Source organism: Castor canadensis, chromosome X (genome assembly GCF_047511655.1).
Source record: "Castor canadensis chromosome X, mCasCan1.hap1v2, whole genome shotgun sequence".
Lineage (NCBI taxonomy): Eukaryota > Metazoa > Chordata > Mammalia > Rodentia > Castoridae > Castor > Castor canadensis.
This window is the reverse complement of record NC_133405.1, coordinates 119633848-119646600: the sequence shown is the minus strand read 5'-3', so window position 1 is coordinate 119646600 and position 12753 is coordinate 119633848. Positions and strand designations below refer to the sequence as shown.

At 35.9% G+C, this 12753-nt stretch overlaps 1 long non-coding RNA gene across 3 annotated transcripts in view; it reads right to left on the bottom strand.

The window, feature by feature from the left end:
* The window catches only part of LOC141419584 (uncharacterized), a 192072-nt gene extending 179413 nt beyond the window's left edge, over positions 1-12659 (bottom strand). For all 3 annotated transcript variants that reach the window (XR_012444228.1, XR_012444227.1, XR_012444229.1), the window contains exon 1: positions 12396-12659. This is a non-coding gene — a long non-coding RNA (uncharacterized lncRNA). The remainder of the gene's footprint in view (positions 1-12395) is intronic.
* Between the last annotated feature and the right edge of the window lie 94 nt (positions 12660-12753).

The following is a 12753-nucleotide window of genomic DNA, read 5'->3' as shown; positions in this document are numbered from 1 at the left end:
TGAGGATTTCCATAAAGGACAAAGAAGAAAGTTTCAGGAGCTGCATAAATCTTCAAGATTACTAGAAATGAGCTTATATTGGTAGCTAGCAAGACAAACCTTATACAGTACTTAGCATCCAACATTTTGTTCAGAGTCCCTAGCTTCACTCCAGAGAAGGGCTTTCAGCAAGACAGTACATACCTGCATTTGGACAGAAAAGAAAAGAGAAAAAAAGTACCTCTTTAGTTACTTTTGGGGAGATTAATTAAGACAGGAGAAGGAACAAAAAGCATTCTTTTTTTATGTGTTCGTTCTGAGGCAAATTTGAAATGGTTGGCCCATGCCAGCAGACAATAATGTGTTTAAAGCAGACTCTATAAAGAAAATGATTCTTAACCCAGGTCTGATGTGAGTAACAACAGCATGTCTTTTTGGCTGTAGTTTATAACACTTAAGGCCAAGGGACAATGTCACCCACCGGAATACGAGCACAAATTAAAAGAAACTAGGAAAATATATATAAAGTTAACAGTTAAAAATTTTATATGTGTGGACAGGAACAAAATAACCCTAGATGACTGGATACCTCAAAATAACCTATTCACATATCTTTACTCCTGTCCTCTAACATAAACACATAAATATACATATTCATACACATGCAGACACATATATGTGTATATCAAGTTTCAAATTTCAAAGTGGTTGAATTATTGCTTTATTTCCTTTAAATACATGCTGGTAAGTGCATAAATCATATGGATCACATATTTATTGCTCTTTATTGGGTCTATATGTCATAATTTTGATATTTTACAAAATAAATTTAGAAACCTTCAATTACTTTTTAAGATCTAGAACCTAAAAACATGGCAATGGAAAAGGGATTTTCTTGGAACTGTGCAGTAAAATAATTTGGAGGTGGAGGCTTTAGAAGGAGATTTGTTCATAATGGCAGAGATCTGGTGATCAGAATTAGATCTCATATAAAGAGATGTCTTTTCTCACTTGAGGACACAAGGAAAAGATGGCCACTTTTGAGGCAGGAAGTGGATCTTCACCAGACACTGAATCCGCCAGTGCTTTGGTTTTCTACTTCCCAGACTCCAGAACTGTGAAAAATAAAGGTTTTGTTGTTGTTATTGTTGTTTAGAAGCCACTCAGTCTATGGGTATTCTGTTATAGCAGCCTGAAGGAACTGGTTTGCTTAATATGGATTTGACAATTCCAGAAAACCAAAGGCCACATAATCTTATATGTGGAATATAGACCTAATACAAATACAAGAAATGTTATGAAAAACAGGTCACACTAAGGTGAGGTCATATATGAGAGAGTGAGGGTAAAAGAAGGAAGAAAGTGAATATAGTTGATGTACTTCCTACACAAGAATTAATACAGAATTTTTAACCTGCTGAAATCACCATAAGAAGGAGACTAAGGTAGAAAGGAGAAAAATAGAGGAGGTGGAACAATTCGGGTTATAACACATTTATACACAAATATGCCACAAGGAAACTCCCTGTATAGCTATCTTAAACAACCAAAAATGTCACATAATTTTTTTTTTTTTTACAAAATCAGAGAACAGGAGGACAGAACAGATCCTGTCTGGGGGTTAGTACCAGTGGGAGGGGGAAGGATGTGGGAGAGGGTATAGGAGGGTGAATATGGTATAAATACTGTGTACACATGAATGTAAATGGAAAAATGAGACCCTTTTGAAACTATTCCAGGAATGGGGGAGGTGGGATAAAAGAGAATGATGTAGAGGGTGAATTTAACTATGATATATTATAAGAACTTATGTAAATGTCACAATGTACCCCCAGGACAATAATAATTTTTTTTAAAAAGTGAAAAAAGATATGCAGTATGTATCAGCAAGCTAGACACCTATGAACACAAATAGTGTAGTTATTAGGACAAAGGATGACAGACCCCAAAACCAGGATCAGCTGATATTACAGCTCCAATGGAAGTCAGGAGAAAAAAAAAAAACTGATGTCCCATCTTGAATAGATAGGCAGGAGGAAATCTCTCCCACTCAGAGAAGGGCTAGTATTTTGTTCTATTCATGCCTTTAAGTGACTGAATGAGAACCATTCACATTAGAGAGAACAGTATGCTTTACTTAGTCTATTAATTCCAATGATAATTCCATCCTAAATTACCTTCCCAGAAAATGCCCAGAATAATACTCAACAAAATATTTAAGCACCCCAAGGCCTAATGAAGTTGACATATTAAATTAGCCATTAACAGTAAATGCATCCTCTAGGGTATTGTTGTTTCTTTATATTGAACAATCACTTTCCTGATTCTGTTCAGCCTCTAGTTTTAAAGGAGTTTTTTTATAAAAAAGGGGAAAATAAAATTTAAGTGTTAAGCTTCACCTATAAAACCAACTTAAAAGACTACACCCAGAAAAAAAGTTTCAAGCTATATAAAAAGGAGAAATTACTTTTAAGTGTAATTACTTTTATATGTAATTTAATCCCTGATGGGATTGCATCAATACTTGTATGAAGGTCTTCAGGCAAACAGCATTGGTAAGAACAAAAGACATAGATCACTTTCAGAGTATTTTGTTTATCACTCATCAAAAATCATAATGAAGAAATTAGATTCTTTTAAAATATGTAATTTTCATAGTTGCCATGAACTCTAAGTAGTCAGTGAAAATGTACTTTTTAACTAATTTATTTTTGTAAGAATAATGCAAGATAAATAAATTATTCTCTAATAGGCCAACACAGTGTCTAACACAGTGTTTCTTAAAGTACATAAATGTTTTTCATAATATGAACTGATTTTTTATTTTCTTAAGACTTCTCTAATTATTAATGTGATCTGTCTAGATGTAAGCTACACTGGCAAATTCATTTTTTTCACTCAAAATTATTATAAAGTTTTTACTCATAAACTGTCATAATTATTTTGCTCGCATTGATATGATTCCATATAAATCCCCCCCCATGTTATTATCCTATCCCTATACTTTTCCTTTCCTTTGAAAAAGAATCATATATGCTTTCATTTTCTTTTTTCTTTGGGGGGTCATTCAAATTTTTGTTTATTTTTTTATTTGAAAAACTGTTCACCCAGTTCAGTCCCAGAGCATGTGCTTAGAATGCACAGGGCCCTGGATTCAGTCTCCAGCACCAAATAATATGAGGTGGAGAAAAACTGGTACATTAGTTTAGTGGAACAGATGAAAGTAGTGTTTTCCTCCAATATAATTAACTTATAGGGGAAATAAAAAACATGTTTATGTCAGAATAATAGAATCCCGAATCATTAAAGTGGGAAAGCCGCTTTAAAAACACTTGTTAGCTTGTATTGGAGGTGTGGCTCAGTGTTACAGTGCCTGTGTGAGGCCCTGAGTTCAAATCTCAATACCACAAAACAAAAATAAAACACCCCATACATTAGCCAAATGCAGTGGTGCATGCAACTAGTCTCAGCTACTAGGGAGACTAAGGCAAAGGATCAGGAGTTCAAGGCCAGCCTGGGTAGCATAGAGGAAGGGAGAGGGGGGAGGGGCTGGAGGGAGGGTAAAGTGTATTAATATGACCGCTTTTATATTTTAATTCAGAGGACTGTCCCATGCTTTGAGCTCTCCTGTAGCAACTCTTATTAAGGAGGAAAATTACAGGACTGGTAGAAAAAAGAAGGTATCTTTTTGCCTATCTGAGCCCATCTGCCTGAAAAGATTTTTGGATATCTTCTGCTTTACTCCTTCCTGTGTGTTTTAAGTAGATTTTTTTCCCCCAACACTAAGGTTCAATCCAGGGCCTCAGTGCTTGCTGAATAAGTGCTCCACCACTTCAGCTAAGCAACAATTTTGGCTCAATCATTTGAAGCCAAGTGAGAATCTTGAGAGTTATAGTCACTCAGACTCTTGCCTAGGTCCATGTGAAGTTGAACCTTTGGCTCTTGCTTCTACATTTTTTTTCTTCCTGTTGTGTAAAGGTGCTTTGGTGAACAAAGTGAAGATGAAGGACACACTACATGCTTTCATTTTCTTGGATTTTTTTTATTTCTGTGTCTTTGAACTATGACCCTCTTTCCATAACACATTAATCCCTTAGTTTTATCAAATGCTTTTGATCACAATGTGAAACGGAAGGTTTTCTGTTACAGAAGACATGAACATGTTATTTAAAGAACATCATCTCATAGCATTTTTAGTTTTTTTTAAAAGTGTTGACATGGTCCAAAAAAATGCTATCATTTTACGTTTCAAACAGAATTACATCCTTACAAATAAAAATACTTCATTGTTTTTGCACTTTATCATCTTATTTCTGTAATATGATTTTGCTTTAGTTCTCAATCATTTCTGGGTCTTTCCTTACTTTCAAACAGTCACATACTACTGCCAAATCATAAAATAGCCATTATTGTTCTACCTACTTATAGCATACATTCTGTCCATTCTGCAGTTCCTGTCATGTGTATTTGTTAAATATGAACATTTAAATATACTTTTCACTGAATCTAAGCCACATCTGCACAATATTCTGTTTTGCTGATTTCTCAAACTGATATCAGGTATTCAACATTGTTGTTCCTACAAATCCATCTCGGAACAAGCAAATTTCCTAACACTTCCACATTTTACTCTGATTTGAACAGGAGCACACAGAAATCCTCACTTCAGCTACAATTACATTTCCCCCAAACCTTTTGTAACCTATATTCTTTGAAAACTGTTTCTATGCTATTTTCATATACTTTTTGCCTCCCTTTATGATTCTATTTGGTTTATTCTTTAATGTTTTTATGTAAGGTTAGTCTCAGAAAATATGTAAAGAGGTCTATATATTAGCGGACTGTACAGTAAGATAACAATTAAAAATTTTAATGATTAACAATGGCATCTCAGAGTGGACCTATCTATTAAAACTCAAAATGTTTGTTGTGTACCCTTTGTGTTTTTCTTTCTAACGATTCATCTAAAAAGATGAAAAGTAATGTAATCATGAGGTCCACAAGGTAAAAACCAAGTCATAGTCTGACAATGCTCTTCTTCATACTCAACTAGTGAAAGGGAGAGAAAAATTAGAGAGATGCGTTATGTATAGAGGCAGTAGGCAACACTTACTGTGTCTCTTCTGACAAACAAGTGTCCTTCCAAAACTTTCATTTGTTTCAGATTCTGAAGGGATGTGTACTAGATTCATCACAGCCTTTACTATACAAATGAGGAAATTGTATCCCAGATAAAAATTACATGGCATAAAGATCAATTTTATTATAATAATTTATAATAATTTCACCTTATGGATTCAAAGATCATTTAAGAAATAAGTGGTACTTGCCAGTTCCAAGTATTCACATGAAATTTGGTAAAATATAAATGACATCTTACTATCTGAGATGTTACTGTCAAATGAAGAGATATCTTCTGTTACTAAAAATCATGCATTCACTGCTGGCGAGTGCCAACAGAGCGAAACTGCTGAACAACAAATGTTGAAAGCAGTATGGATTATTTTCACTATATACCTTCTTAAAGAAAAGTTAGTATATTCTACACTTAGCAGAATGTTTCATTCTGACATTTATGTTGACCTTTTCCAGCACTTATGACTCACAAATTATTTCTTTCCTCTCCTTCTGTGTTTACATAATCAATTCTATCATACCCCACTGCCTTTGTAGAATTCCACATCCTATGTTAAATCATTGCCTCTATCAGAAGCCTAATCTCATCAGCTGGACCAGTCAGCTGCAATGGGTTTCAGAAATGTATTCTATCAGGAGAGAATGGCTGGACATTGATGGACATTGGTAAATGTGCCAGGAGCTGCCACTTCCTTATTTATCTGTAATCATATAGAAATAATTTTAGACTTACATAGAAACTGTAAAAAAAAGTGTAGAAGTCCTATGTAACCCACTCCCAGCTTTAACCAAAGATATCAGTTAAGAATAGGCGCTATGCTGTTTGTAAAAAAGTTGGGAAATCTTTCATTTATATTATGACATGAAAGAGCATAATACGGTGATTGATAGTTTCATTGGAAATATGAAATAACTCAACAATAATATTACTGGGCTCAAGAAATGGAGATAAACAAAGGGAATGGTGTTCAAATCTAAGGTTCTTTAAACTTTCAGTTTGCTATTCTGTAAAAAAGTTCTATACACCCATATTTGGATTTACCTAGTACATTCAAGAAGACAGGACAAAGTAAACCTTAATAAATTAAATACCGTGGGTGATTTAAAAAACAGAAATTTATTTCTCACAGTTTTGGGAGCTGAGAAGTATCAGATCAACTGACTGGCAAATCTAATGTCTGGTGAGAGCACTCTTCCTGCTTGCAGATGGCTGTCTTCTCATGCTGCTTTCTCATGTCAGATAGCCTACTGAGAGAAAACAAGCTTCAACATGTCTCTGTACAGGGCACTAATCCCATTCACCAGCCTCACCCTCATGACCTATCTACTTTTCCAAGGTGTCACCTCTTCATATCATCACATTGGGTGTTAGGATTTCAATACATGAATTGGAAGGGTAACACAAACATTCAGTCTTTGGCAATGTTCATTGGCTCATTTATTCTCTAAGCATTAACTGAGTATTTTCTTTCTGGAGAACACTATGCTACTGTAAGGGATGCAATAATTTCTGTGACAGGAGCAGCTGGAAGTTGGTGTAGTATCATGGTATCCCAAAGGATGATTTTAAAGAAGAGATTTTATGGTGGGAATGCAGCCAAGAATACTGAAGTGTAAGTGTCCTGAAACAAGAGATCTGGGATTTGGAAGCTGCAGATCTTCAGTGGTACTGACACTTAAGTTTACCTCCAAGGTTTTTTGGGGAAGGCTGAAGAAGTAGTGAGCTGGCAGCAGATCCACAAATAGTAGGTTTCAGAGTTGAGAGGCTAAATCCTACAAGGCAGCATGGCTCTTAACTCTTAACAGTTTTATTTATTGATCTATCTATTTATTATATTTGTAGTAGTGCAGAATGCATACAGTGCCTTATCCTTGATAGGAAGCACTTAAATTACTTAAGCTATACTCCAAAACATTTTGTTCCATTTGCTTACTTTTGAGAGAGAAACTCATTGCTCATTTTGCTGGTTTGCCTGGAAGTGAAGATACTCCTGAACTTGCCCCCCATGCAACATGATGCTTAGCTGAACAGATACAAAAGATTCCCAGATACACAAGATTGAATCTTTCAATGGGGGGAGGTAAGGCATGTGTACTTGACTTAGTGCATTTTGATCACAGATTGGTAAGTAATTATTTCACATACTCAACTTTCCATAAACGGTAAGGATGAGAGAGAATGTGAACCAAACCACACAGTATAAAGCCATCAGGCAAAACAGTTATTTTTAGGATTTGAAATCCTGTCAAGGAACTGACTACCTGTATGCAGGTGTGGCTCAAGTAGTAGAGCACCTGATTTCAAGCATGAAACTCTAGTTCAAAACACCAATCCCACAAAAAAAGAAACTAACTTAGCTCATTGAGATTTCAGAACAATTATGTACAATGACATTTTACAACACAAATTTATGCCTCTGTGTATAGAGCATGTCTACAGAAATTATGCTATGCGTATCCTACCAATGTACATTAAGTGTGTGGTACTCCTCTTTTTTTTTCACAGATCCACACAGAAAGGCATATTTTGTCCACTTTGTATAATTATATCTATAGAGTAAGAATGTCATCAGCAGGTGGAAATGATTCAAATGATGAAGTTTCAATTTTGAGCTCATATTTTAATGGAATCAGTGTTTATGGGATGTATGCAAGGGGTTAATGTATTTAGCATAAGGTAGGAACATGAATTATGGGGCCTGGAGGGCAGGCTGCTGCAAAATAATCCTAATGGTTCCAGATAGTCATGATATGTGTATTTCTACCATGTGTTGGTAGGGCCTGGGAGTGAATTCTAAGGAAAAGATGAAGCCAAAGTTGATAAATTGGACTATTGTAATCAATTTATATTATAGGTCAAAGATAAGATGACACTCTCCTGATAATAAATATCATAAGAAAATATTCCACTTGGCTATCAGTTAAACTCTAGCTAGCTTGCATATCTTATGGCCCTGTTTTGAAAGGCCTATGGGAAGTAAAATGTGGCATGAAATTGCAGACTGTGTTTAAAAATTAAATATGGCTTAGTTTGTTGAAACACATCTGTAATCCCAGCTACTTGGGAGGTGGAGGTAGCAGGATAAAGGTCAAAGGCCAGCCCAGGCAAACTTAGCATGAGGTTCTACAGGAAAAACAAAGTAAAACCAAAACAGACTGTGGGATCAAGTGGTAGAGAGTGTGCATGATGACCTGAGCTCAATCTCCAATACTGGAAAAAAAAAGAATAAAAAAGAAAACAACTGGGTTTATAGTCAGCAGCCACACATTCAAAAAAGTTCTAGGTCCAATATACAACAGGAAATAAAATCTGCCAACACACACAGTGAATTTAGAAGTGTATTTTTCTCATGGTCATTTCAGGCTTCTAGACCAGCACATAAAAGCTTGTATGTTGTCACCCCAATATTCTCAAAAGAGAAAGCACTGAATAAACTGATAATCAACAACTTTTCTTAAATCGGTCAAAGAACAGAGGTCACAGAGCAAGCTGCAGATTTCAAAATACAGACAAACATACTGGTTGATACAAAGAATCACAGCTCACTACAGCAGAAGCCCAGAAGCAAGAGCCAGTGCAGGAGGCAGAATTTGACAAATTCCCAGATCTTCAGTGTAGATGAGCTTGAGAGTTAAAACCTCCAATGATGCCCAGTATAATACGGGCTCCACACTTTTATGATCTTTAACTCCAAAATATATGACAGGTTCTCACAATGTGGATAGAAGATTGGATAAAAATAGTCTATTTTCAGCAGAACGGTGGGGGGGGGTGAAGAAAAGGCTATTTTCATGCATGTCCAGAGTAATATTTTCTGAAACAACACCTAACAAAAAAGATACTATTTACCATAGTTCATTTGACATAAGTTTTATGAGAGCCTAAACAACTTGGAGGAGGGAAATACCCAACTGCATCCCCCTGCAGCTTTCTAAGCAGGGGAAGAAATGCCAAACTGCAGCCCTCTTGTCTTTCTGCTTCATCTAAGGAATAAGAAAATTGAGAAGTATTTGTGAAGTAGCCAAGTAGCACAGGCTCACTTAAAGACTGAGACCTACTCATAGGATTATAGGATGCTTCCTTCCACCTCATACCTTCTCACCACATGGAGAGGGCTCCCTATAATAGCAGAGGATTACAACCAAAAGAACCTCATATCCTTTAGATCTTTTTAAAGAAGAAAAAGGGAGAAAAAACAAGAAGCAAAGGGACTTTTAGCTTCTAACAAATATAGCTACAGTAAACATATCCTGACTCCTGGCCAGAAAAACATAAAACTTCACACTAAAGAGCAATTTCTCTTAGTTCCTTACAGCTAATACATTATATCTGGATTTCCACAAAACATTACAAGGCACACAAAAGAAAACATAGTTTGAAGACACACAACAAGTATCAGAACCAGACCTAGGTAAAGAAGACATGTGAGAATTATCAAATAGTTAATTAATGATTAACTATCATTAATAAGCCACAGACTATGATAGACAACATGGACAGCATACAAAGAGGGGAGCAATGTAAGCAGACAAGAGAAATGAGTTAAAAATGTGAAATATTAAAAAAGATCACCATTAAATTTCTATATCCAACACAATTAACCTTTAAAGTGAAAAAAAGATTTTCTCAGGCAAGCAAAAAGTGAAGCAATTTGCTGCCAGTAGGTGTGCCTTGCAATGTTAAAAAAAAGTTCTTCAGAGAGAAGGAAAATGACATAAATTGGAAACTCAGATGTACATAATGGCAGAACAAGTGTTATAGAATAAATGAATGTAAAATGAAATATTTTATTTTGTATGCTTATATTATTTATCAGGTAACAGTTTGTTCAAAATAATAAAAATATATTCAGTCATTATATCTTTTGAATAAATAAGATGAATGTCATCAATGAAGAGGGAAAATTGAAGATACTCTGGTGGAAGATAGTGGATTTAGATTAGTTGAAAAAATATATTTCAAATTCTAGGACAATAATGAAAGAAATAAAAAGAAATATAATTTATGGGCTAAGAATTGAACAAAAATTCCTTCATGCAAAATGCTCAATTAACTATCTCCATAATCTATGTAAAAGCCAATGTTCTAAATAGACCAACTAATAGATGGATACTATCAGAGAAGATTTAAAAGAGCAAGACCAAATTGTATGTTGTATATAAGAAACCCAGTTTAATTATAAAGATAACAATAGGATAAAAGTAAAGGATTTAGAAAAGATGCACCATTCTAACACAAATGAAAAGAAAGCTGTAGTTAGATATATTCATTTCAGACAAAATAGAATTCAGATAAAGTAAAATTATCAGGGTATCAGAGGGCACATAATAATGATAAAGGGGTTGAACTCCAAAAAGATGTAACAATCTTTATTGTATATTCACAGAAAAGCACAATACTAAAAATAGTCATAAAAGACAAATACTATTGAGACAAATCCACTCTTATAGTTGAAGATTCCAACACCTATGAGTACTTGACAGATTCTTAACGAGAAAATTGAGAAGGATGCAGTACACTGAACAGTTTCTTCAATTAAGAAGAAAAAGACACAAATTGCTAATATCAAAAGTCAAAGAGAGGCGATAAATAATGAATTTATGGGCATTCATCATTAGCAACACCACCAACAACAGGTGTTGGCAAGGATGCGGGGAAAAAGGAACCCTCTTACACTGCTAGTGGGAATGTAAACTAATACAACCACTCTGGAAAAAAATTTGGAGGCTACTTAAAAAGCTAGACATCGATCTACCATTTGATCCAGCAATACCACTCTTGGGGATATACCCAAAAGACTGTGACACAGGTTACTCCAGAGGCACCTGCACACCCACGTTTATTGTGGCACTATTCACAATAGCCAAGTTATGGAAACAGCCAAGATGCCCCAGCACTGACGAATGGATTAAGAAAATGTGGTATCTATACACAATGGAATTTTATGCAGCCATGAAGAAGAACGAAATGTTATCATTCGCTGGTAAATGGATGGAATTGGAGAACATCATTCTGAGTGAGGTTAGCCTGGCCCAAAAGACCAAAAATCGTATGTTCTCCCTCATATGTTGACTTTAGATCAAGGGCAAACACAACAAGGGGATTGGACTTTGAACACATGATAAACTGAGAGCACACAAGGGAGGTATGAGGATAGGTAAGACACCCAAAAAACAAGATAGCATTTGTTGCCCTCAATGCAGAGAAACTAATGCAGAAACTTTAAGGCGACAGAGGCCAGTAGGAGAAGGGGATCAGGAACTAGAGAAAAGGTCAGTTTGAGAAAAATTAATTTAGAAAGTAACACTTATGTACAGGAAAGCAATGAGAGGAATCTCACACTATAGCTATCCTTATCTCAACCAGCAATAACCCTTGTTCCTTCCTATTATGGCCTATACTCTCTCTACAACAAAATTAGAAATAAGGGCAAAATAGTTTCTGCTGGGTATTGAGGGGGTAGGGGGGAGAGGGAGGGGGTGGAGTGGGTGGTAAGGGAGGGGGTGGGGGCAGGGGGGAGAAATGACCCAAGCCTTGTATGCACATATGAATAATAAAAAAAAGAAAAGTATATTAAAAGAAAATTATTAACAAATCTCTACCAACATAATTTGTAACAATAATTTCCTAAAATAGAAATAGCAGTCTCAAATTAGTTCAGTCGTGAATTCAACTAAACATACAGGAGCAAATGATACCACTTCCCTTAATAAGCAGATGAAAAGATGCTTAACAGCAGGTAGCATTAGAGAACTGCAAATTAAACAATTAAGAAATGACTACATGTGTACTAGAATAGCTAAAATCTAAAACACTGACAAGGTCAAATGATGGAGAAGATATGGAACAATAGGATCCTTGATTTAGTGTTGGTAGGGATGCAAGATCATACTGTCTCATTGGAAAACATCAGACAGTATTTTACAAAAATAAACATACTCTCACAGTATTAGCCCACATTTCCACTTCTACATTTACCCAAATCAGGTAACAACTATGTCCACACAAAAATCTGCAAATGTTCACAAAATAATCCCCTCTGAGTTCTATATTGAGGCTAGTTTATGCTCTCCTTGGTAATTCATGAATATTTTCATTTTGCCAACTTTTTGATCAATTTTCTGATGCAAAATCCTGTTATTCCCACAAAAGAAAAAGCTGTTTTGGTCACTGATAGTTAAATTTGTTCAAGTCTCTACTATCATTAATAAATAAAATGAGATAAAAAATGGTGACTGGAGCACAGTTGCAGACAGCTTGAGCTCCATGAATCACTGACCTGGCTGAGATGCTGGAGCCATAGTTGGTGGAAGTGAAGCACAAGGGAGAGTTGAAACTTTAGCACCCTGAACCCCTAGCCCATGGAAAGCTTCTCCAAGCCACAATACACTGAGAGAGCAGGCGGGCTGCCACCCACACTCCACTGCTGCCATCTCTGGCCACCAGCCACTTGCTTGGGAGACCTTTGGCAGACCAAACAAGTGAGAGCCAAGAGTCATGTGGTATCCCTCAGCCACCCCTGGGATAAAACAGAGCAACCCCCCTGGACAAACCGATCCCCCCTCTCAAACAAAAACTGAATAAACAATGGAACTGAAAACTAGCATACAGAGGAGGGGGCAGGGGTTGTTGAAAGC